This window comes from Choloepus didactylus, assembly GCF_015220235.1.
Source record: "Choloepus didactylus isolate mChoDid1 chromosome 23 unlocalized genomic scaffold, mChoDid1.pri SUPER_23_unloc2, whole genome shotgun sequence".
NCBI lineage: Eukaryota > Metazoa > Chordata > Mammalia > Pilosa > Megalonychidae > Choloepus > Choloepus didactylus.
The window spans coordinates 314,515-340,345 of record NW_023637596.1 but is presented as its reverse complement, the minus strand read 5'-3'; the positions used below and the strand labels follow the sequence as shown (position 1 = coordinate 340,345).

General features: G+C 50.1%; 1 long non-coding RNA gene across 1 annotated transcript; it reads right to left on the bottom strand.

The window, feature by feature from the left end:
• Positions 1 to 154: 154 nt before the first annotated feature.
• Positions 155 to 25,333, bottom strand: LOC119525000. Its single transcript, XR_005214906.1, has 3 exons — positions 25,174 to 25,333; positions 24,448 to 24,599; positions 155 to 595 (listed from the first exon to the last, which is right to left on the bottom strand). It is a non-coding gene; the product is annotated as an uncharacterized LOC119525000 (long non-coding RNA).
• Between the last annotated feature and the right edge of the window lie 498 nt (positions 25,334 to 25,831).

Genomic DNA, 25,831 nt, shown 5'->3' with positions numbered 1-25,831 from the left:
TAGAGAAGGCCCCTTGGGGGTGGTGGGAGTCCAGAGCTCTGAGCTTCCTACTTGCCACTAGAGTCAAATCAGTTGTCCTATATGAAGTCCTCAACTTGGTTCTCACATTTTCCTGATCCAACTGAACAAGATGACATTTCTTTTTATGGTTCCAAGGAGGCCCTCTGGCTCTTACAGTGAGTATTTCAAGGATGACTTAGGACATTGCTCCTTCCTTATCTTTCTTCAGATCATCAGCAGCTTCAGCCCCAGATATCTATCTCCACTGCCCTGGCAGATGCTCTTTGCCATGATTTCCCCAAAACCCCACACTTCACCCCTTCCCCAGTGCATTTCTCTCCTCCCTGGTCCCTGTTCCACTGGAGAATGTTGGATTCCTCACACTCCACCTTGTGCAGGGCCCATGGGAGCTCTGCCCACCACCTTGACGGCATCTTCAGGGCCACCATGTAATTCACCCCCAATAGCAAGGTGTGGCACCTGCTCTCCTGGGCGTTCCCAGAACCAAATGCTGCCATCCATGATCTCCAGGATGCAAAGTCTGGCAGAGGGATCACAGAGGAGGTTTCACAGGAACTTCTCATAGGAACAACATCTGGAAAATAGTAAATGCACAGAACTAGGATGATGGTGACTGAGAGCTTTGTTGTAGGCTCAACAAAAGCCTCAGGAGACCCCATGGGGTGCTCAGAGTCTGGGAAAGCCCTTAGGAGTTTCTCTGCCTTCTGAAGAGGGGCCAAGCTTCGAAATGCTGCATGGTCACATTAGATACAGGAAAACCCAGGTGACAATATTTAGCCCAGGAGGTCAGGAGGGGGCTGTGTGGAGAAAGCAGCTCTCATGGGGCTGGGGAGTGAGAACTTCAGACCCAAAGGTGGGATCTGGGAAGCCCAGCATGGCTCACAATCAGGGCCCCATCTTTCTCGGGGAGAGGGGGGCTTCCCAATCCCACCACCACTTGCCCATGCCCAGGAGAGCCTGCCCATCCCTCCAGCCTGCCCTGCACTCAGCCCATCCAAGCCTTCCTCCAGCTGCCCCTCAGCAGGGAAGGAGGCCCAAGAACTGAGTCTCATCCTCACAGTCACTGCCTCCCAGACACACCAAAGAGAATGGATTGACAGTGTGTGGGGGGCACAGGGCAGTGTTGTCACATGACAAGCCCTCCTGAAATGTCAACCGTGAGTGGTCCTTAAGGTCAGAGGAATAAGTTGAACTAGTCAAAGGCTCAGTAATTGTGGGAAGTAGGTCCATGACCAGCACTGGGCTCCTCATTCTGTGCTCTCTGCATTGACTCCCCAGAAGCCCTAGATCACAAAACTCAGGGTCACCAGAACTATAAATGGGAGGGGAGGGAGTCCAAGATTGAAATTCTGGAAAACTCTGCCTTACCAGTTTCTGATCTGTTAAGAGTGAAGGAACCCAGCAGACCCATAGAAGAGCAGACCCCTTTTGAGTTCACCATCCAGATCAGGGAAGGAAAAAGGACAGACTGAAGGCTGAAGGAGGGTGACCTTCACATGTCAAAGACTGGCAGGTCCTCCTAGCAGGTGGTGAGGTGAAGTCAGGGTCTCCTGGGCCTGGGGAGCAGAAATCTGTGGCGTTGACCTTGAAAACTAAAGGGAGGCCCCTCTCTGTTCTCTGGGGATGGGTCTCTTCCTGCAAACTCAAACTGCCTCCCAGGCTGGCCAATGAGGGCTGCTCTGATTCACATCCCTGGGCCTGCCCTTTCCTTGGGGAATAACAGAGGCTGGGGGAGCCTGCCCAGGTGGATCCTTAAGAGACAGAGCATTGGGATGTCTGCACCATGGCCTGGATGGCTCCCCTGCTCACCCTCCTCATTCTGCACAGGTGCTGCCTCCATAGGTTCAACCCCAATGGGACACTGTGCTGGGCCCACCCCAGACCCTGAGCTCACCCAGGCCCATCCAAGGAGTGGACTCTTGGGGGAGTGAGCTCAGTGGCCTTCATCCCACTCTACCTTTTTCTCTGCAGGCTCAGTAGCCTCCTATGTGCTGACACAGTCATCCTCTGTGTCAATGGCCTCGGGACAGATGGCCAGGATCATATGCTCTGGAGACAACTTAGGGAATAAATATGTTGATTACCAGCAGAAGCCAGGCCAGGCCCCTGTGCTGGTTGTCTATGCAGATAATGAACCACCCTTGGGGATCCCTGACCAATTCTCTGGATCCAAATCAGGGAACATGGCCACCTTGACCATCAGTGGGGCCCAGACTGAGGATGAGGGTGACTATTACTATGCCACAGACCATGGTGGTGTAAGCAGCTTTCATTAAGACACAGTGACTCAGACAGATGAGGAAGTGGGACAGGAACCTGCATGACCATCTCATCTCACAGTCCCTACCACTCTTCCTGTGCTGGTCACACTGAGCAGGATGGAGCCTTCATATGGAGAAGAACCTTCTTGTCCTACTTCTGCACTCTTAGGCTCTTCCCTTTCTCTGCCCAGATCCTGCACAGGAGGCCAGGCCCAGGGACACTGTGGGAAGCCTGGGTCCCCACCAGACACAGAGCAGAAAAGGAGAAGTCAGAGCAAACACCCAGTGATAGCTTCTCCCTCCAAGACAGACATTTAAATAGGTACCAGGGGACTGGCATGAGCTCCTTGGAGCCCTCTGAGATACACCTTGAAAATTGTCAGCAAGACCTCCTAGGAGCATCTGATGAGACCCTCTCATGTCAGGCTTCCAGGTTTCCTCCTGGCCACACCTCACACCACCTGCCCAAATTCCTTCATGGATCAAGTCCTCTGTGTCCCTTATGGTACTGAACAATGGTGTCCCCTTCCATTACTCATTTGAATTTAATTAGTGGGTGTTTCTGAGAAAATCTCAGAGAAAAATTTCAATAAAGAAGTGTTCTCATTCATTCATCCATTTTATTTGCAATGCTTGTAAGGTGTCTACCTTTCAAGAAACATGCTGACATGTTTATAATGGGGACAGTATTTGCCAGTTTGAATGTATTATGTCCCCCAAAATGCCATTTTCTTTGAAGTAATCTTGTGTGGGCAGATTTATCAGTGTTGATTAGATTGTAATTCTTTGAGTGTTTCCATGGAGATGTGCTCCACCCAACTGTGGGTGATGACTGATTGGATAATTTCCATGGAGGTGTTACCCCACCCATTCAGGGTGGGTCTAAATTAAATCACTGGAGCCATAAAAATGAACTGACAAACAGAAGGAACTCAGTGCAGCTGTGAGTGACATTTTGAAGAGGAGCTACAGCCAAGAGGGACACTTTGAAGAATGCACAGAAGCTGAGAAAGTAGCTGCAGCTGAGAGACAGTTTGAAGATGGCCATTGAAAGCAGACTTTTGCTCCAGAGAAGTCAAGAGAGGAAAAATGCCCCAAGAGCAACAAAGAGTGACATTTTTGAGGAATGGCACCCTAGAGAGGAACATCCTGAGAGAAAGCCATTTTGAAACCAGAACTTGGAGCAGATGCCAGCCACATGCCTTCTCAGCTAACAGAGGGTTTCCAGTCACCACTAGCCATCCTCCAGTGAAGGTACCCAATTGCTGATGTGTTATCTTGGACACCTTATGGCCTTAAGATTGTAACTGTGCAAACAAATAAAGGCCCTTTATAAAAGCCAATCCATCTCTGCTGTTTTGCATTCTGGCAGCATTAGCAAACTATAACAGTATTTACATGGAAAATTCAGACACTTAGGGTGCATTTGTTCATTATGCCATTTTTGTTCACACATCCACCTTGCTCACTTCCACCTGCAGGGGGCAGTGTGATCATACGTTCACAACCAGAAGTCAGTACCTGGCAGGAAATGTGGCCGAGACATCAGCTCTATAATGGCAAACTCAGAATCTGCAGCCTGAAGGGCAGTGGCCTCCACCTTGGTCTGGAAAGATGCTGTGAGGCTTCAAGTATGGTCTGAAGAAGTGGTGCCTCCCTCCCCATTATCCTTCTGACAGGGCCCATTTTTCTACCTTAGGAACCATTTATATTAGCACCTATTTACTTCCAGTCAAACTACTGAGAGCATCTTCCCTCCTGGTAGGAAGAGAGGGGCCTGGAGAGCCCTGCCCAGCTGGGGGGGGGTCTCAGGAGGCAGAGCTCTGGGGGTGTCTCCTCCATGGCCTGGACCCCTCCCTTCCCACCCTCCTCACTCTCTGCCAAGGGGCTGCCCCCAGGACTTGCCTGCAGCCTCAGTCCCACAGGAACCTGTCTTGGACTTCATCCCAGTCCCTCCTGGGAGCTGCTGAATGAAGGGACCTCCTGGGAGTGGACCCTCAGCCTCAGATCTCCTCTCCCTGCAGGACCTTGGCCTTGGGAGAGATGCCATCTCTGCAGAAGTCAGGACAGTGCTGGTTATTTCTAGAGATTCAATGGCTCTTTGGGTTGGGGTGGGGTCCCTGATAGACTCTCTGTCCCAAGCTGGTGAAATCTGACACAGGGACAAATGTTGTGGGCTCTTACCCTCAAAAAATCTGGCTCATACTGGCTGCACACTCCCTGTCCAACCACAACCCTTCCCCTGCTGTGTGATGTGGTGAAGAATGCCTTGGCTTGGGGTTAAGACTGAGTTCCTATTCAGATGGGGCCATTCATTCCCACTAGTTTTTCCCCTAACCTCCCTGGGCCTCAGTTCCCTGGTCTGTGCACCAGGACAGCTGCCTCCCAGTGCCATTTGGGGACCAAATATTTCCAGTGTGAAAAGGGATTCTGTGGTTAGTCTGAGTCACAAGAGACACTTCTCTGCCCTCCACTGGGTGATGGGTCCTGACAGTTGGTTCTGGGAAGCTCAGCCCTGCTGCTAACCCAGTTACTGCCTATGCTCTGGGAAAAGCTGCCCAATTGCCCCACATTCCCCTCCAGTGGTAGTCTGCTCTGCCTTTCAGCCTGTGAGGGCTCAGCCAGGCCCAGAGCCTTCCCCTCTGCTACTCTCCTCTGGGGAGGTGGCCTATGTTCTGAGCTTGGGGACAGAACCTCCCCTGCTCCACCATCACCCAGTTCACCTGGCCCTGCAGCTGTGTTTTCCTTCATCTCTATCCTGAGCAGAGATATAATTTCCAATTCAGCTTTGTTCCCCAAGCATATTAATAAATACTTGTTGGTTAGTCAGTTTGTTAGATGGATATAGAAATGAACGATAGTTTATATGTAGATATTATATATATATAATCTCATGGAGAGTAGCTAACTCTAACTCTTTCTTTGTCTCTACTCCAGATATGTTCCAGTTCCATAAGGGACCCAGTGTCTTTCTAAATATCCATTCTCTGTGCAGTGCTGGCTTGTCTCCCATACTTATTAAGTTAAAGTCTCTGAGTGGCTACTGAAGCTTCAGCTATCACAGTGTTATTCAAGAATAAAGGTGATGCACTAATCTAGTTTTGTTCTTTCTAAACTGCAACAAAGTTTCCCTGTGATGTTTTCCAGAAAACTTACCTTTATATCCCATTGACCAGCACTGGACCACATGATCAATCTTGGTTGAATGGGGTCCAGGAGGAACAATTGTTTGACTATTAAATGATAGCAGAGGAGGTAAAGCTAGAGGGTGGTTAGTGAGGTCTGTAGGGTATGCAAGCCAAACGTGTGGAGCACTAGTACCCCACCCACCTCCAGGACAGGGCCCAGGATGACCCCATGGCCCAAATTTTGTGGCCCCTGGAGAGTGCAGATAGACATCATTTGTGCTCTGCCATGGCCAGGCCAGCCCAGGACAAGGCTAGGACAATGTCTGAGGATGGAGATGAGCCCAGACACATGGCACCAGCAGGGGAAGGAGAATCCCATGGGCTGAGGGTGAGTCTGCAGATGCCACCCCTCCTCTGTATCCCTGGGGGCTGAACTCTTCTCTGGAAGCCATAAAGCAACCTCAGGACCAACCCCTGAGCTCTGATTTGCATAACTGGAAACTCTCCTCAGACAGGGGATATGAAAGGCCTGGGGGAAACCAGCCTCTCCTTTGGACCTTAGAGATCAGTCCTGAAGACTCCTACACCATGGCCTGGGCCCCTCTCCTCCTCACCCTCCTGGCTCACTGCCAATGTGCTGCCACCCAGGGTCACAGCTGTATCTGAGTCCCCTCCAGGTCAAATGTAGCCTCACTCTGAGCTCACCAGGGCATGAACATGCTACTGGCCAGGAGCCCAGTACAGAAGAAATCCCCCCCCAGTGTGTTCATGGACTGTGAGTCCCAAGGGTCCTGCTCTTGCCAAGAGAGGGGATGGGCTTCTCTATTTTTTTTAAAGGCTTCATCCACCAGTCAAGTCCATGGAAGAGAAGCTGGGGCTGATGTGAGGAGATCTGTATCTGCCGAAAGAACTCCTGCATATCCTCCCACTGAAGGCAGATGGGGAATTTCTGGTGATGAGACACCCAGCCTCATGCCCATTTCTCCTCTCCTTCCTGCAGGCCCCATGGCCTTTGGTGTGTGGATGCAGCCTTCTGCAGTGTCTTTTGACCAGGGACAGCCAACCAGGTTCACCTGCTCTGGAGAAAGCATCATGAATCATGTTGCTCACTGGTACTTGCCAAAGCCAGGCCAGGTCCCTGTGCTGCTCATCTATGAAGATACAAAATGGCCTTCAGGGATTGCTGGCTGATTCTCTGGCTCCAGCTCTGGGAACATTGTCATCCTGACCATCAGAAGGTGCTCAGGTTAAGGACAAAGGTGACAAGTACTCTCAGGTGTGGGATAGTGAAAATCATGCTAGTCACAGCAACACAGCCAGATGGGAAAGTGAGATGAAAGCCCATTCCCCTTTCTGCATCTCACTCGTGCTCAAGCCTCAGAAGGACTGAGAACAAACAGGGCAAGTCTGGCCTCAAGCCCTAGGCCTGAGATTCCCAGGCCACCCTTACTGCAGCCCTCCAAGCAGGCTCTGAAGAGGGTGTTTCAGGAGGGGGTGTCAGGTGGAAGTACCAGGCAGCCCTTGTGTTTAGGGGTCTGAAGAGAACCTTATGGAAAGAACTGAATGGCAGGACAGAATGACATCCATTGTCACATTCCCCATGTTTCCGTATATGGCAAGAGGACCTCTCCCAGCCCCAGCAGTCCTGCGTTAACTCCCAGAACTGCTCGTGTTCAGGTAAGACCATAATTCTCCCAGTCCCTGAGCCACCTGGGATTCTGGACAAAGCACCCAGTGTGGTGGACCCCGTGGCATCCATGTGGAATCCATCCTCAGGGCTGATACACCCTCTGCAGCCCTGGGCAACTCAGCGCTCTGGGCGGCACTGTGAGTTACACTGGCTGCAGAAAACTCACTGGGTGGTTGGAAATGAAGATGCCCTGAGGAGGAAACGACTTCCTCCGACTAAAAATCCAGTCAATACTGAGGATGGGCTTGATGGCTTTCCAGCTAGTATTCACACTTACCTTCTTCCCCTACCCATTCATATTCCCTCTGTTCTCAGAAAATACATCAGCTGGTATGCCCTGTCTGCTGTGACAATCAAACCTTTATTTCCGAAGGATCTGATCCATTACCAATCCTCACAGAACTACTAGGTTGTTATCTTCTACTGACTTAAGTTGGGGGACACGGCCGTACTAAGATAGTTTAATGTTAACACGGATTAGAAGAAATTTTTACCCACAGCTCTGGTGGAACTGTAAAAACGAAGCAGGTGCTGTGAAAAGCAATTTGACGGTACTTCAAAAACTGAAAGGTATTTAACATATTACTCATAATGGCTCACATAACCAGTTCCACGTCCCTGCCACAACGACTCCATACCCCAGATTCAGTCTCCTGAAGAACCAATCCAGATGAGATAAGACAGCAGCAAAACACCACCAAATTTTTCATTTGAGACCCTATGAAAAATGACATCTAACTAAACACTCCGCATCATAGAGCCTTTTAGTTCAGACAGTGTTACAGCACCAAGCGCGCTCACGGCTCATGCACTGTTACAGCTCACGGCGCGCTCACAATTCAGATAGTGTTACAACTCACGAAGAGTTTCGCTTCAGGCAATCTTACATCTCACACACCGTTAACACTTCATGCAGCTTTACTCATTGACCAACGTTACAGCTCCAACAACGTTTCAGCTTTGAAGAGACAATACGAACAACACAGCTTCAGCAAACGCAACAGTGAATGTTCCGCAGTTCGTTGTCTTGGACTTTTATAGGTTAGAGGGGGGAGGGCTTAGACACTTGGTATTCTCTGATTGGCTGATTTTTATGCAAATAAAGGACTGCACTGCAAAGCAGCCAATCCTGAACCACCCTTGATGGGCCAATCAAGATAGCCCAGAATGTAAGCCCTCATTTACATAAGTATGCACCAATCAAAATGCTCTTCATTTGAGCCAATCACAAGTCACTCTTAGCTGGTCCCCCATTGGACCAGAGCGCAGCACCTTATTTGCATAAAATTCAGCCAATCCTAAAACACCGATTGTCTATGCTCTCCCCCCAGTAGCCAATAAAAGGCCAAGCTCTGTTTCACTGTTTTTAGCTCTACATTGAGAGTGTTCTGTGGGAACTACGTGGAGCGGCGGCCCCTGGCGGAGGGACGGCCCCTGGCAGAGCGGCGCTTGTTGCATCCGTGAGTTCTTGCTTGGTGTTTGCAGAAATTGGATAATTCGCTCAGGTAAGAGCTTTGGCTTTTTTCCAGTGAGGTGATAACGCTAGTGGATAGTTTAAATTCTAAAATTCATGTGTTTTGCAGCCATTGATTTCTAATTGTCAGGTTCACAGGATATGCTATATGATTTCAATTCTTTGAAAATTAGACTTCTGGCATAGTATATGATTTGATGACCTAGTATATAATCTACTTTAGTAAATTTACTGTACATGCTTCTAAAGAATGTATTTAGCAGCTATTCAGTGTTCTATAAATATTTACTAGAACAGTTCACTAGTTGACAAGGTTGTCGAAATCTTGTTTCCTGATTTTATTTTTGTCTGTTTGTATATAAGTAGTTGATGGCAAACTAGTAAATTTTCCAACTATACTGTGCGTTTGTCAGTTTTTCCTTTTAGTTCTGTCGTCTTTTCCTTTCCGTATTCTGAAGCTCTGTATGTTTCAAATTGTAGTAGCTGCCCATTGAACTGTTTTATAGTTAAGTGTCATCTGTTATCTCTAGTTAAGTGTCATCTGTTATCTCTAGTCACTTCGTGTGTGAAGTCTTCTTGGTCTGCTAACAGACGTGCGGCTGTTCATGCTTGCTCCTTGTAGAGAGTGTCTTACCCAGCCTTTTTTACTCTGTGTCTTCATATTTAATGTGTATCTGCTATAAATAGCATCTCGTTGGGTCTTTCTTTTTTACAATATGTTTTTATTCCAATCTAAAAAATTTTGCTAAGTACAAAACTTCAGATCACTTACATGCTTTAGAAATCTACCATCTTATTTGGTTTGTCCCAATTTTTTTTCTGTTTCATTCTTTTACAGGAATTTACTGTTTTAGTATTCTGTTTTAATTTTTCTTTCGGGAGGTACATTAATAAGTATTAGTGCCTTTGCCTCATGTTTTGTTTTCATTGTTACTCAATAGAACCTTGAATTCATCTTTTGTTTTATTGTGGAAAAAATGGAGTGATATGCTTGTTTTCCTCTTTCAATTTATCGTTTTTGACGTATATATTTATATGTTATGCACCCAATAATATGTTTGCTGTAATCAGCCAAATAACTAATCAGTGAGGAAAACGACTGCATATTAGTCAAGCTCTGCCTTTTTTTTCGGATAAGTGATATTTCCATCTAGGATTGTTCCTGCTATCTAAAGAACTTTCATGTGAGTTTCTCTCGGTAAAGATCTGTCAGCTTTTTATATATGAAAATCTTTATTTCACCTATGTATGTGAATGAGGTTTTACTTTAATATGCAATGAAGGTTTCACAGTATTCTGTTCATTTATTTTTTCTTTATGGATTGGCTTGAATTGAGTTTGCTGGTGTTCTTTCCGCACTTCAAAGATCATTCCAATGTCAAAGACATGCTATTTTTAAAGACATGCTCCTGTGATTGTCATTGTTCTCTTGTAAGCAATGTGTGTGTGTTTTGTCTTTGACTACTTTTTAAATTTTCTTCCATCACTTATTAGCAGTGTCAGCTTGGCCAGGTTACCGTGTGCAGCTGTTGGTGGAGTAAGAGCTTCAGGGATGTGGCGTCTCCGGCCGTCGGTCCGGGCGCGGGGCGGGGAGGCCGCGCCTCTGGGGGTCGGCGGGGAGCTCGGGCCGCCAAGGGCAGGTGGCAGGGGAGCCCCTGCCGGTGAGCGCCCGCCTGGTACCGCGCGTCCCGGGTCCTCGGCTGGCGCCGCCTCCCTCCCGCGGCCCGGGCCCTGCTGGGCGGGGGCGGGTGGACCCCGGGGGCGGGCGCTGGGGGCGACGGGGCGGGCGCTGGTGCCGGAGTGGCCGGGCCTGTGTACGAAGGCGACTGGGGTAGGCTAGGCTGCGGGATGTGGGGTGCTGGGGCGACGGGGGCTCTGGGGACCGGGTAACAGCGGGCAGCCGAGGGCGCCGTGGCGACTGCGGGAGGCTGGGGCTACCGGGAGGCCGAGAGGGCTCGGGATCTGGCGCGACCCTTAAGGTCCCCAGGGTGGGCGTGACACTAGAGCGCCCGGGGTGGGGGTCGTGACACCGGCTGGTCCTGAGCCAGGCTGGGCCCCTCCCCTGCCCCCCATCTGCTCCGGTGGTCCCGCCCCTTCGGGGCCCTCCCCCTGCAGACCCAGGCCCTGGGGGGGGAGCTGCGGGGCTGGGGTGAGGGGCGGCGGGGCGGCTGGAGACCACCTGTTCCCTTTGGGCTTCTGCTGATCAGGCCCATCCCCTGAGCTTGGCTTCCCAGAAGCAGTCAGTTTGTTTCTGTATTTTTAAGGTCAGTTTTCATGTTTAGCTTGTTTAGAGTATAGTAGCCATGGAGTTCATTTTGAGTATTTTTCTTTTCTTTTGTGTCTGTATAGAACTTGAAAATTTCCCAAATAAAAGTTCCGTGGTATAAATTATATTCACTATGTCGTGGTAACATCACTACTAACCTTTACCAAGGTTACTTTATCCCAAACAGACAATCTGTACTCATTAAGAATTAACCACCATTCTCCCTGATCTCTGCCCCTTGTAATGTGTAATCCATTTTTTGATTCTATGCATTGAATATGTAAGTGAAATAAAACTCTTTCTTTTGTGTCTGGTTTATTTCAACCAGCAGGATATATTTGACTTTCGTCCATCTTGTAGCTTGCATTGGAACTTTATTCTTTTTGAGGTTTTAGAGTATTGTATGACATTTTGTTTATCCATTCCTCTCTTAATGGATACTTGAGTTTTTTTTTTTTTTTTTTGCTTTTGGCAGTTGTGAATAATGCAGCTGTGGATATTGTGTACTTATGTGTTTTAGTCCCTGATTTCAAATCTTTTGGACATAACACCTAGAAATAGAAATTCTGGGTCGTATATTTTACATCAACCTTCTGAGGAAACACGAAGTATTTTTCTGTAGTAATTGCACTACTTTACATCCCCATCAACAGGGTTCTTATTTCCACATCCTTGTCAACACTTGCTGTTTTTCAACGTTTAAAGTAAGAGTCATCTTATTTGGTGTGAAGTGCTGATTTTGGTTTTGATTTGCATTCCTTGATTAGTAATGATAAGCCTCTTTTTAGGATCCTTACTGGTCATTTGTATATCTTTGTAGAAATGTTTTTTCCAGTGCTTTCCCCATTTCTAATTGGGCTGTGTTTTTGTTGCTCATTTTTAGTTCTTGATGTAAACTGAATATTAAGCCCTCATCAGATACAAGCAAGGTTTGCAAATATTTTCCTCACTCAGTAAGTCCTTTCACTTTATTGAAAATGTCATTTAATGCTGCAGATTTTTTAATTTGAAGTCCAATTTCAGATATTCCCCTAGGTTTTCTCTTAAGAGTTTCATAGTTTTAGCTCATATATGTAGGTCATAGATTTGTTTGGAGATATTTTTATATACAAAGTTAAGGTGACATTGACATTTTATTTTTCTGCACATCAGTATCCACTTTTCCTAGCACCGAAGTCAATCAACTGTGTTTGATACTCTAATCAAAAATCTATTTGTTATAAATGTGTGGGTTTTCCTGAATTTTTAATTCTATTTTCTTCATCAATATGTCTGTCCTGTTAATAGTACCAAACTTTTAAAGTTACTGTAGCTTTGTAATGGCTTTGAAACCATGGAGTGTGACACAACTTTGTAGCTTCTTTAAGATGGTTGTGGCTATTCCTGGCCCATTGGTTTTCCATTGACTGTGATGATTGGTTTTTCCATTTCTGTGAAGAACGCTACTGGAATTTCACTGGGATTGCATTGAATCTGTTAATCGCTTTGGGTAGTATTGGCATCTGTATAATATTTAGTCTTTGCAATTCATGGACCCAGTATGTCTTCACTTAAGGTGTTCTTTAGTATCTTTCAGCACTGTTTTGAAGTTTATGTAAGTCTGACATACTTCGTTAAATTTATTTCTAGGTATTTTAGTTTTTGGATGAGTTTTCAATGGAATTGTTTCATTAATTTCCTAGTTCGCTTGTTAATTTCTAGTGTACAGAATCACAACTGAGTTTGGGGTGTTGATATTCTATTCCTGCCAGTGTATACTGATTCACTTTTCAGCTCTAGTAGGCTTTCTGTAGGTTGTTAGGGAATTTCTATTCATAGGAATATGTCATCTGAAAACAGGGAAAGTTTTACTTCTTCCTTCCCCACTTAGATAACTCAAATGGTTTTAATTTCATTTTCATACCTAACTGCTCTGGCTGTAACTTCCAGCACAATGTTAAATAGCAGTATGGGTAGTAGACTTTCTTGTGTGTTTAGTTCTTAAGTGTAAAAGGTTTGTCTTTCACAATTGAGTATGATGTTACCTGTGGGTTTTTCACATATGCTCTTTCATGTTGAGGAAGTTACTTTCTCTATTTAAGTTTTTATCAAGAAAGGATGCCAGATATGCCAAATGTTTCTTCCATGTCAGATATGATCAATGTATTACAGTCACCACCATCCGTGTGGTGTATCACATTGATTTTCTTGTATTTCTTGGATAAATCCCATTTGTTATGGTGTATCATCCTTTCCATGCACTGCTAGATTCAGTTGGGTAGTATTTCATTGATGATTTTTGCATCTGTTTTCATAAGGGACATTGGTCTCTAAAACTTTTTTGCCTTGTATCAATATCTGGCTTTGGTATTGTGGGTGATGCTTGTCTCTTAGAATCAGTTGAGAAATTTTTGGTAGTTTGAGAAGAATTGGTCTTATTTCTAATTCAAATGTTAGGTAAAATTCCTGTGCTCTTGGACTTTTCTTTGTTGAGTGGTTTTTGATTAGTAATACAGTCTCTTACTAGTTTGTTGAGGATTTCTATTTCTTCCTGATTCATTTTAGGTATTTGTGTGAGTCTAAGAATTTGTTCATTTTTTAGTTTATCTAGTATATTGGTGTGCAACTGTTCATGGTATCCCCTTGCAATGCTTTAATGTCTCTTGTCCATTTGTGATTTTAGTAATTTGCACACTTTTTTCTTTGATATTAGTGTAGCTAACACTCTATGAATTTTTCCAGTCTTTTCAAAGACCCTGCTTGGGTTTCATTGATGGACTAATTTTTATTTCATTCCTCCTGCAGGCTTCACCCATCTACATTGCGGGAATACGTACTCTGAGCCGGGCCACAGCTTCCATGCCTCTATTGCAGGAATATGGGTTCCAGCCGCACTCCAGTCTTCACCTGTGTACCCCAGAGATTATGGGCTCCAGGCTGGACCCCAGCATCCACCAATCTACACCACAGTTATATGAGCTCCAATCTTGTCCTATGCTTCCACTTGTGTAAACCATTGTTTGGGCTCAGAGCCAGGCATATGGGCTCCAAATAGGACCATAGCCTCCAACTATCTAGACCACAAGTATATAGTCTCCAAGCCAGGCCATCGCCTCTGCCTGTGTACATTTCTGGAGTATGGGCTCAGAACTCGAACCTAGCTTCCACCTGTCTACCCCAGAGGTATATGGGCTCCAAGCTGGGCCACGGCTTTTAACCATGTAAACTGGGGATTATAGTCTCCAAGCCAGGTCTCAGCTACCACCTATCTATACCACCAGTATATGGGCTCCAAGTTGGTCCCCATGTCTCCTCCAAATAAGTTATTTGGGCTCTGAGCCAGGCCCCAGTGTCTTATCTTCCTGCACCACAGGTGTAGTGGCTCCTAGCCAGTTCCCATGCCACCACCTTCCTACATTGTGGGTATATGGGCTCCAAGATGGGTCCTAGCCTCCACATGTCTACACTACAGGTATATGGATTCCAAACTGAGCCCCTGACTCCACCAGTGTCCATGGCGGGGTTATGTTTCCCAAGCCAGGCTCCAACTGCCCCCTGTCTAAAACACATTTGTTTCTGAGCTAGGCTCCAGCCTCAACTTGCCTACACTGTGTATACGCGCCTTCACCTGTCTATACCACAGGTGTATTAGCTCTGAGCCAGGCCACAGGTTTTCACCATCTACGTTGTGGGCATATAGGCCATGACCTACACCGCAGCCTCCACCCGTCTACACTCTGGGATATGTGGTCCGAGTGGGCCCTAGACTCTGTCTAATCTGTGTCGACAGTGGTTCTAAACTGGGTTGAAGCCTCTACCATCTATCCTACAGGCATATGGGGTCCAAGCTCAGCTTTAGCATCCATCCAGGTATATGGGCTCCAAGTGGGGATCCAGCACCTGGCCCTCAGCTATGTGCACTACAGTTACAGGGGTCCAACCTGAGCCAGAGGTTCCATCCATCTAAACTGTTGAGGATATGGATCCAAGCCAGGCCCCAGCCACCACCCATCTACAAGTTCAATGGGCTGTAAGAAGGGCCCCACACATCAATCCACCTGTCTACAGAACCATCAACCTGGGTTTGAGCCTGCCGTAGCTTACACCTGTCGACACCAAAGGTATATGGGTTCTAAGCCAGGCCCCACATCAGCTTGTCTACAGTGTGGGGATTTGGGCCCCAGGCTCCACCTTCCTACCTCAGAGATAACATGGGCTTCAAGCTGGGTCCCATGCCTCCACCAGTCTACACTGGGCATACAGGCTCTGAGGAAGAATCCAGGCTCCACCCATCTTCAGTGTAGGGATATGAGCTCCAAGCTGGGCCACAGCACCCACCTGCCTACAACGCAGATATAAGGGCTTTAAGCTGGGCCCCAATTCTCCACACATCAACACTGACAGATTATGGGCTATGAGCTGGTCCCCATGCCTACAGCAGATTTATTGAGACTCCGGGCCATGCTACAGCCTCTACTTGTCTACTACACAGTTATATGCACAATGAGCCAGGCCCCAGGCCATCACCCATCTATATTGTGGGCATATGGGATCCAAGCTAGACCTCAGCTTTCACCTCTCTACACCATAGACATATGGACTTTCAAGTTGGGGTCCATGCCTCCACCCATTTATACCATGGGGATATGGGCTCCATCCTGGCTGTCAGCCTCTACCCATCTATACTGTGGGGATTTGGGCTCACAGTCAGCCCCAGTCTCCACACATTTACCCCACAGGTAAGTGGGCTCCAGTCTGGGCCCCAGCCTGTGTCTATTGTGCAGCTGTATGGGCTTTGAGCCAGGATCAAGTCTCCAGCTATCTACACCACAGGTATATGGGTTGCAATTGGGGCCCCAGCCTCCACCTGTCTATACCACATTTATATGGGCTCTGAGGTAGGCCCCACATCAGTCTGTCTACAGGGTGGGGATATGAGTTTGGAGCCATGCCCCAACCTCCACCCATAAATAATGTGGGGATCTGTGCCCTGAACTGGGCCCCAGGTTCCACCTAGGGTCTGAGCTGGGTGCCAGCTTCCAGCCATCTACACAGTGGTCATGGAATCCAAGCAGGGCCCTAGCCTCCACAGGTTTACACCATAGTTACATGGGCTCAAAGCTGGGTCCCAGCATCCACTGCTCTACACCACAGGTATATGAGCTTCAATCTGGGCTCCAGTGTACACCCAGCTACACTGGGGATTTGGGCTCTAAGCCTGGCCCCAGCCTATACTTGAATATCCTGTGGGAATATGGGCTCCAAGCCAAGCCCCATACCTGCAACTGTCTACATGGTTGGATATGGGATTCAAGTTGCACCCAAGCCTCCACATTTCTGCCCCACAGATTTAGGTGCTCCAAGCTGGGCCCCAAGTCCACCTGTCTACACTGGGGATTTGGACTCTGTCAGGCCCCAGCCTCCATCTGTCTGCACCCCAGTTATGGGCTCCAAGTGTGGCCCCACATATCTACATTGGGTGGATATGAGCACTGAGCTAGGCCCCAGGCTCCACCTCTCTAGTCCACAGTCATATGGGTTCAAAGCTGAGCCACAATGTCCATCTGTGTACACCACAGGTAAATGGACTCCAAAATTGGCCCAATCCTATGCCTGTCTATACTGTAAAGATATGGGCTCTGGGCTGGACCCCAGCCTCCTCCAACTACACAGGTGTATGGGATTTGGGCTGGGACCATGCATTCACATGTATACAGCAGAGTTATTTGGGGTCTGAGTCAGGCCACAGCCTCCATGTGTCTACACAACTGATACATGGCCAAAAAGCCAGGCCTCATGCCCATATCCATCTGCCTTGTGGGGATATGGGCTCCAAGCTGGGTCCAGCCTCTACCTGAGTACACTTTGGGGAGCTTTGCCCCAGCCTCCACCTGTCTTTTCCACATGGATATGGGTTCCAAGCTGGGCCCCAGCCTATACCTGTCTACACTGTGGGGATATGGGCTCTCCTGTAGGTCCCAGCCTCTACCTGTCTGCCCCAAAGGCTTATGGGCTCCAAGCTGGATCCCAGCCTCCCCCTGCCTACAGCACGTTTATATTGGATCCAAGCTGGGCCCTGTGTCTCCACCTGTCTACACTTTGGGGATTTGGGCTCTGAGCTTGTTCTCAGCATCCACCAGTCTACCCTGAAGGGCCTCAGATGCCACATGTCTACCCCACAGATACATATGCCATAACCTCCACCTGTCTAAACACTTTGTATATGAGCTCCAAGCTGGGCCCACAATCCACAAATTTATACTGTGGGGATATGGAGAGCTGGGCCTCCACCTCCATCTTTTATACTTTGGGTATATGGGCTCTGAGCAGGGCTGCAGCCCCAGATGTTACTGTGGGATATGGGCTCCAAGCAGAGCCCCAGCTCCCACCCATAAATACTGGGGATATGGGCCCTGAACCTGTCCCCAGGCTAAACCCGAATGCCCGACAGTTACATGAACCCTGGGTCCCAGCCTCCACCTGTCTGTTGCACAGGTATATGGACTCCAAGCTTGGCCCCAGCCTCCTCCCATCTTCTTTGGAGGCATTTGGGCTCTGAGCCATGCCCCGTTCTCTGCCCATCTACCCCATAAGTATATGGGCTCCAAATTTGTCCCCAGGTTTCCAACTGTCTACCCCACAGGTTCATAGGCTCCAAGTTGGTCCCACCCCTCCACCTGTTTACACCACAGTTATATGGGCTGTAAGGTGAGTCCCATGCCTCTACCCCTATACACTGTAGGTATATGGGCTCTGAGCCAGGCCCCAAACTCCACCTGTCTACACTGTGGATATATGGGCTCTGAGCTGTGCACAAGCCTCTACTCATGCCCAGAGGTATATGGGTACTAAGCTGACCCCCAGGCTCCTCCTCCTACACTGTGAGTATATGCACTTCAAGCTGGTTCCCACGCCTCTACCCATCTACACGGTGGGGATATGGGCTATGAACAGGCCCCAGGAATTCTCCTGTCCATACCACATTTATCTGGACTCAGAGCCAGGCCCCAGTCTCCAACTTTCCTCATCACATATTTATGGGCTCCTAGCCTTGCCCCATCCTCCACAAGTTAACAATTTGGGAATATGTGCTCTGAGCTGGGCCCCAGCATCCACATGTCCACCCCATGGGTATATGGGCTCTGAGCTGGGCCCTAGCCAAAACCAATTTAAATTTAGGGAATATGGACTCTGAGCCAGGCTGCAGCCTCCACTTGTCTACATCAAACTATATGGACTCCAAGCCAGGGCCCATCTTCCACCAGTCTACCCAAGAGCTTATGGGCTTCAGGCTGGCCTTAGCCTTCACCTGTCTACCCTGAAGATATATGGGCCCCATGTTGGGCCCCAGCCTCCACATGTCTATACTTTGTGGATACGGGCTCCAAGCTGGGCCCCAGCCTACACCCATGTATACTTTGGGGTTGTGTTCCCTAGGCTGGGGCCCAGCCTCTACCCATCTACCCCACAGGTATATGGGCTCTGATCTCACCCCAGCCTCCACCTGTCTGTCCCAGTTACGAGGGCTCTGAGTCAGACCCAAGCCTCCATCTGTCTACCAAAGGTATATGGGCTACAAATTATACCCCATCCTCCACCTGTCCACACCACCGTTACATGGGCTAGAAGCTTGGCACCATGCCTCCACCCATCTACACTGTGGGGATATGGGCTGAGCCAGGCCCAAGCCTCAGCTTCCTACACCACAGTTACATGAGCTCCAATTCAGCCACACCTACACCCATCTATATTATGGGGATATGGGCTCCTAGCCAGGCCTTACCCTTCAACTTTCTAGCCCACAGGTATATGGGCTCCAACCAGGCCCATCTACACTGTGGGAACATGGACACTGAGCTAGTCCCAACTTCCAACCATCTACCATGAAGGTATATGGCGTCTAAGCTGGACCCATGCCTCTACCCGTCTACACCACAGTTATTTGGATTCCAAACCAGGTTCCAGCCTCAACCTGTCTACATCACAGCTGTATGGGCTCTAGGCAGGCCCCTGCCTCCACCTGTCAACACTATAGGTGTATGTGCTCCAAGCCGTGCCCCAGCATCCACCTGTCTACCCCACAGGTATCTGGTCTCTAAGCTGGGCCCCAGAAATAACCCATCCACTTTGTGGAAATATGGGCTCCAAGCCAGGCCCCAGCCTCCACTTGTCTACACCAAACTTATTCAGGCTCTGAGCTAGGCCCCGGACTAAACCCATCTACTCTGTGGGGATATGGACTACAATCCAGACTCAGAAGTCCACCTGTCTACCTCACAGGTATATGGACTCTGAAACAGGCCCTAACCCTAACCCTGTGTATCCCACAGGTATATGTGCCCCAGTCTCCACCCATGTACCTGTAGGGAACTGGGTCCGAGATGGGACTCATCCTCCACCTGTCTACCACACAGGTAAATGTGTTTGAAGCTGAGCCCCAGCCTCCACCTGTCTACACTGGGGGGACATGGGCTTGAACCAGACCCTGGCCTCCACCTCTGTACCCCACATGTATATGGGTTCCCAGTTGGGCCCTTCTCCTCTATGCAACTACACTGTGGTGATATGGGCTCCAAGCTAGGCCCCATACCTCCACCTGTCTAAACTAGTTATTTGTGCTCTGAGCCTGGCTCCTGCTTTGACCTCTCTACACCACCAGTATATGGGCTTCAAGCCAGGATCCAGCCTTTACCCATCTACACTGTGGGGTTGTCGTCTCCAAGCTTGGCCCCAATCTCCAATTTTCTACACTGTGGGACATGGGCTCCAAGCTGGGCCCTACCCCTCCACCCGTCTACACTGTGGGCTTATGGGCTCACAGCAGGCACCAGCATCCACCCATCCACAGTCTGGTCATGTGGGCTCTGAGCTACGACCTAGCTTCCACACAGTTACTCCACAGATATCTGGGCTCCCAGCTGGGCCCCAGGCCCCACCTGCCTACCCCACAGATATATGGGCTTCAGTCCGAGCCATAGCTTCCACGCATCTATCTGCATTGTGGGAATATGGGTCCCTAGACAGGCCCCACTCTCCGTCTGTCAATATTGTGGGGTTAGGGGTTCTGAGCTGGGCCAAAGCCTGCAACCGTCTATACTGTGGGGATATAGGCTCCGAGCAGCACCCTAGCCTCCACCTGTCTACGACACAGCTATATGGGCTCCAAGCTAGACATTATCCTCCACCTGGCTAGACCACAGTTATATGGGCTGCAAGCCAGGCCCCAGACTACACCTGTCAACCCTACAGGTATATGGGTTCCAAGCTGGGCCCCAGCCTCCACCCACATTCACTGCAGCAATGTTGGCTCAGAGCCATGCCCCAGCATCCACCTGTCTATCCTACAGGTCTGTGAGCTGCAAACTGGGCCCCAGCCTACAGCTGTCTACACTGTGGGGAATATGGACTCTGGGTTGGGCCATAGCCTCCCCCTATCTAACCCATAGATATATGGGCCCTGTGCCAGGCCTGAGACTCCACCTGTCTACACCAGATATATATGGGCTCTGATCTAGGCCACAACCTCCAACCATCTACATGGTGAAATATGGTCTCAGAACCAAGCTGTAGCCAAAAGCTATGTATATCATTGGGATATGGGCTCAGAGCCAGGCCCCAATCTCCACCTGTCAACCCCACAGGCATGTGGGCTCCAAGCTGGGCCCCATGCCTAGACCCATCTACTCTGTGGGGTTATGGGCCCTGAGCTGGGCTCCAGCCTCCACCTGTCTAACTCAAGGTTATATGGGCTCCTTCCTTTGCCCCATGCCTCAACCTGTCTACACTGTTGGGATATGGGCTCAGAACCAGACTCTAGCCTCTACCTGTGTACCCCAAGGTATATGGGCTCCAATCTGGGCACCATTTTCCACCTTCTACACTGTGGGGATTTGGGCTGTGAGTCAGGCCCCAGCCTCCACCTGTCTGCCCCTCACGTATATGGGCTCCAAGCTGGGCCCCATGCCTCCACCCATCTACAATGTGTGGATATGGGATCCAACCCAGGCCCAGCCTATACCCATATATACCGTGGGAATATGGGTTCTGAGCTGGGCCTCAGCCTCCAGCCATCTACTGCACAGATATGTGGGCTCCAAGCTGGGCTGTACGCATCCACCTGTCTACACCACAGTTATTTGAGCTCTGAGCCAGGCTCCAGGCTTAATCTGCCTACACCACAATTGTATGGGCTACAAGTCAGTCCCTAGCTTCACATCTCAACCCTGCAGTTATATGGATTCCAAGATGGGCCCAAGCCCCCAACATCTACATTCATGGGATATGAGCTCTGAGATGGGCCACTGCCTCCACCCATCTACCCCACAGGAATATGGGCTCCAAGCTTGACCGTAGCATCCACCTGTCTTCACTGAGGAAACCAGACCCTGACCTGGGTCCCAGCCTCCTCCTCTCTATGCCAGAGGTATGTGGGCACCAAGCTGGGCATTAGCCTCCACCTGTGAATCCTACAGGTACATGGGCTCGAAGCTGGGCCCTACCTCCACCTGTCTACACCACAGGTATATGTGCCCTAAGTGGAACCCAAGACTCCTCCTGGCTACTCCATAAGTACATGGGCTACAAGCCAGTACCTAGGCTCCACCTGTCTATACTGTGGATATATGGGCTCTAAGCTGGGTCCACCCTTCACCTGTCTACCCCACAGGTACATGGGCTCCAAACTGGGTGCCAGCCTAAAACAATCTACAATGTGGGTCTAGGGGCTCCGAACCAGGCCTAACTTCCACCTGTCTACACCATAGTTATATGGGTTCCAAGCTGGGCCCCAGCCTCCACCTGTCTACACAATAGATATATGAACTCAAAGCTGGGCCCCAGTGTACATCCATCTACACTGTGGGGATATGGACTCTGTGCTGGGCCTGAGCCTCCACCCACCTACCCCACAGACATCTGTACTCCAAGCTGGGCCCCATGCTTCCTGCTGTCAACACAACAGTTATTTGGGCTCTGAGCCTGTCCCCAGCCTCCACATCTCTACACCATAGGTATATGGGCTCCAAACCAGGCCCTATGCCACCACTGGTCTTCACTGTGGGGCTAGGGCTCTGAGCAATACCTTAGCCTCCACATCTCTACCCAATATGTATTTGGGACCAAAGCTGGACCGTAGCCCCCACCAGTCTTCATTGCATGAATATGGGCTCCAAGCCAGACTCCAGACTACAACAGTCTACACCACAGGTATAAGAGCTTGAAGATGGGCTGCAGCCAATTCCTGTCTACACTTCTGGGCCATGTTCTTTGAGCCATGCCCCAGCCTCCACCCATCCATACCATATTTATGTGGGCTCTGAGCCAGGCTTCAGCCTCAAACTATCTTTGCCACAGGTATATGGGATTCAAGCTGGGCCCAGTCTTCACCAGTCTACACTGTGGGTTTATGGTTCTGAGCCAGGCCCCAGCCACCACCCACCCACCCCACAAGTATTTGCACTCCAAGCTGAGCCCTGCCTCATCCTGTCTACCCCACAGGAATATGGGTTCCAAGATGGATCCTAGCCTCCAACTGTCTACACCACAGGTATATGGGCTCTAAGCCTGGCCCCAGCCTCCACCTTCTACATTGCATGAATATGGGCACCCTGCTCTGCCCCAGCCTCCACCAGTCTACATTGTAGGGATATGGGTTTTAAGCTGTACCCCATTTTCCACCTGTCTACACAGTGGGGATTTGGGCTCTGTGTAGGGGCCCCAGACTTCACCTGTCTACACCCCAGGTATATGGGCTCCAAGTGCAGCCCCATGCCTCCACCCATCAACATTATGTGGATAAGGGCACTGAGCCAGGCCCCAGCTTTCACCTTTTTAGGCCACAGTTACATGGGTTCAAAGCTGATCCACAGTGTCCATGTGTCTACACCACAGTTATATGAGCAATGCGCCCACCCCATGTTCCCCACTCATCCACATTGTGGGGATAGGTTCTCCAACTGTGCCTTGCCTCCACCCTTCTAGAGTGTGAGGATATGAGCTCTGAGCCAGGCCCCAGCCTCTATCTATCTCTACCACAGGTATATGGGCTCCAAGCTGGGCCCCAGCCTCCACCTGTGTACACCACAGTTATATGAACTCTGAACTGGTCCCCTGGCTCCACCTCTCTGTCCCAGAAGGATAAGGGCTCCAATCTGAGCTTCAGGCTCCAAATGTCCATCTGACATATGTACGGGTTCCAAGCTGGGCCCCATGCCTCCACTTGTCTACACAGTCTGGATTAGGATCTGAGCCAGGTCCCAGCTTGGACCCTCTCCACAATGGGAATATAGGCTCTGAGCTGGGCCCTGGTCACAAGCCTCTACTCCAAATGTATATGGGCTCCAATCTGGGCCCAGCCTCCACCCATCTTCACTGTGGGGTATGTGTCCAAGCTGGCCCAGCCTCCACTTGTGTACCCCACATTTATATGTGCTCCAAGCTGGGTCCCGGCCTCAAACTCTCTACCCCATAGGTATACAGGCTACAGTGGTCCCCAGCCTCCACCTGTCTAACCACAGGTATAAGGGCTCCAAGATGGGCTCCCTGCAGGAGAGGGGAGTTTCCCACATGGCCAGGGCAGCCCAGGGTGCTGTGCCACTCAGATTCCTTTCCAGCCTGCAGCATGGGCTGGGGCCTCTCCCCTGCTGAACGACTTTGCCATCTGGTGTGTCCTCTTTTGGGGTGACCCTGATGTGTCTCCACATTTCTACCAGAGCCCCAAACTCCAGAAAAAAATCAAACAGCAAAAGACAAGTGGGCTGCACATATCTACCCCTGGCACCCTCTGTGGCATGGTCCCCTGGAGATCAGGAAATCCCCACGGGGAGGGTGGTATGTGCTGGGGAATCAGCTGCACCCTTTGGCAGAGGACATGTTCTGTTCTGCCCCTGGTGACCAGGCATGGGCCTGTCCTCTTCTTGATGGCGAGGAGACCCCAGGACAGCAGGCAGGGCAGGGTGAAACCCCAGCCTCCATCTCTCACAGGAGAAGCAGCTGGGGTGTGGGGTTCAGGGTGGGGGCCTGCTGCCTGTGTGGAGGGTGGGCTGGGAGCCTGTGCCAGCCCCAGTGCCCACATCTGCAATCACCTAGTTCACTCTTGTTTTTAACCTTTTAAAGGTGTGTGTGTGTGTGTGTGTGTGTGTGTGTGTGTGTGTGAGTGTATATATACTCTGATGATCCGAAACCCACCCCCCAATGGTTAGGATTCAACACACATGCAGACATGGGTCAGACAGTCTCTAAGCCCAGGGGGCCACTGTGAGCATCACCTGGACCAGGAAAGCTTCTGGCCACTGAGTTGTGTGGAGAGAAGCTGCCCTCCTTGCAGGGAACAGTAGGGAAAGGCAGAGATTTGGGTGACTGTTCAGAGCCTAGCATAGGAGGGAAGGGGGTTTCCCTGCCCTGTGCAGTCCTGTGGCCATGAGTGGGCGGCCACGGAGCCCTTGACACGTGGCCCCTCCCAACTGAGATGTGTGGAGAGTGTAAAACGTGTGGGGTTTCCAAGAGTTGGTGTGAAAAAAAAACAAACGTAGAATTAATATCGAATTTACTTCTACATCAATTACACCTTAAAATGATAAAATTTTCAAGATATTGAGCACACCAAGGTCAAAATATACAAAATAGCTCACTGTGGGGTTGCCCACTTCTCTCTGCAGCACCCGGCTCTTCTCCCCAGTGGCCATGGCAGCCCCAGATGTGCACATCCCAGCCGTGTCCAGGCAGGTTCAGCTCACACGCGGAGGCCCTAATGCTGCTCCGGGCTGTGCTCCGTTGGCTCCTTCTGGAAGAATGCAATTTTTTTAACTTCTAATTTTGAAATGTTTATACCCCAGGAAGCTACACTGATAGTACAGAGGGTTCCTCCCCCTATCTCCCTTCAGTGGTAATTCCAATGGGATAATTAGTTTTAGTTGTTAGATGGGAAATAACCCCTTCTGGGTCAGGCTCCTTCACACATCTGTGAGGAGCACGTGGCCGCCTCTGCCCTGTCCTGGTCCCCTCGACTGGATGGTGCAGCCAGTGCCCCGGCTCCCCCCACCCTGGTGCTTGCCCACCTGATGCTCCCACCCTGGTCCCCACAGTCCCCAGTCTTGATCTCACTGGTGCCCCACCCAGTCCCACCCCAGTCCCCCTGATTCCTGTTTCCCACCCCTGGGCCCCATCCTGGTCCCCGTTCCCAGGTCCCCCTACCCTGGTTCACCCAGTACACTTGGCCCCACCCTCACCCACCCCATCATCCTGAAGCCCCAGCCCTCCTGTCCTCTGTGGTCTGCACAGCCTCACCTGCCTGCAGAGGCAGAGGGTGCACCCCCCTCAGCCACCGAGGTAACCATGGTCCCCTCAGCCTCACTCACCATCCCAGCGTGCTCCACCATCATCACCTGGCAGGGAATGCCAGGCCTGGGGCTCACATTCCCACATGCAGTTCATGGGAGAATCACTGAGGACTGTTGATGGGATGACAGATGCCAGGTCCTCTTCTGTGTGTTCCTCATCCCCCTGCTTCCAGCCAAATCCACCTGAGTGGAGGAAAACCAAAGTCATGTCTTTCCCCCTTTCTGGATTGGTGCAGTCCAACACTCTGGATTTGGTGGGAACTGACCTGGAAGCTGGTGCACAGGCGCAGAAGAGAGTGAGGGGCTGTGCATGCACATGAGGGAGGGTGTTGGTCCTCCCTGATACCGTGGGCACATGTGGGGGTCCTTCTCCACACAGGCCCTTGTTGCACAGGTGCAAGATGGCCTGCTCTCTGCACCTCTGCAATGCTGATCCACTACCTATTTTCAGCCTTGGGACCTGGGCTCCCGGGAAGGCAGCTGGGAACCCTGGGCTGGTCCCTGGCTTGTGTCTCCTCTCCAAATCCCACAGGCTGGGCCACTCGGAATTCCTCCTCCTTCTACCCCTCAGGCATCTCTGTCCCCTCAGAGCTCAGCACCCTCCCCCTCATCACCCCACACAGCAGGGTCTGCCCCTATCCAGTCTGGCCCCACAGGACCTCCAGCCTGGCTCTTC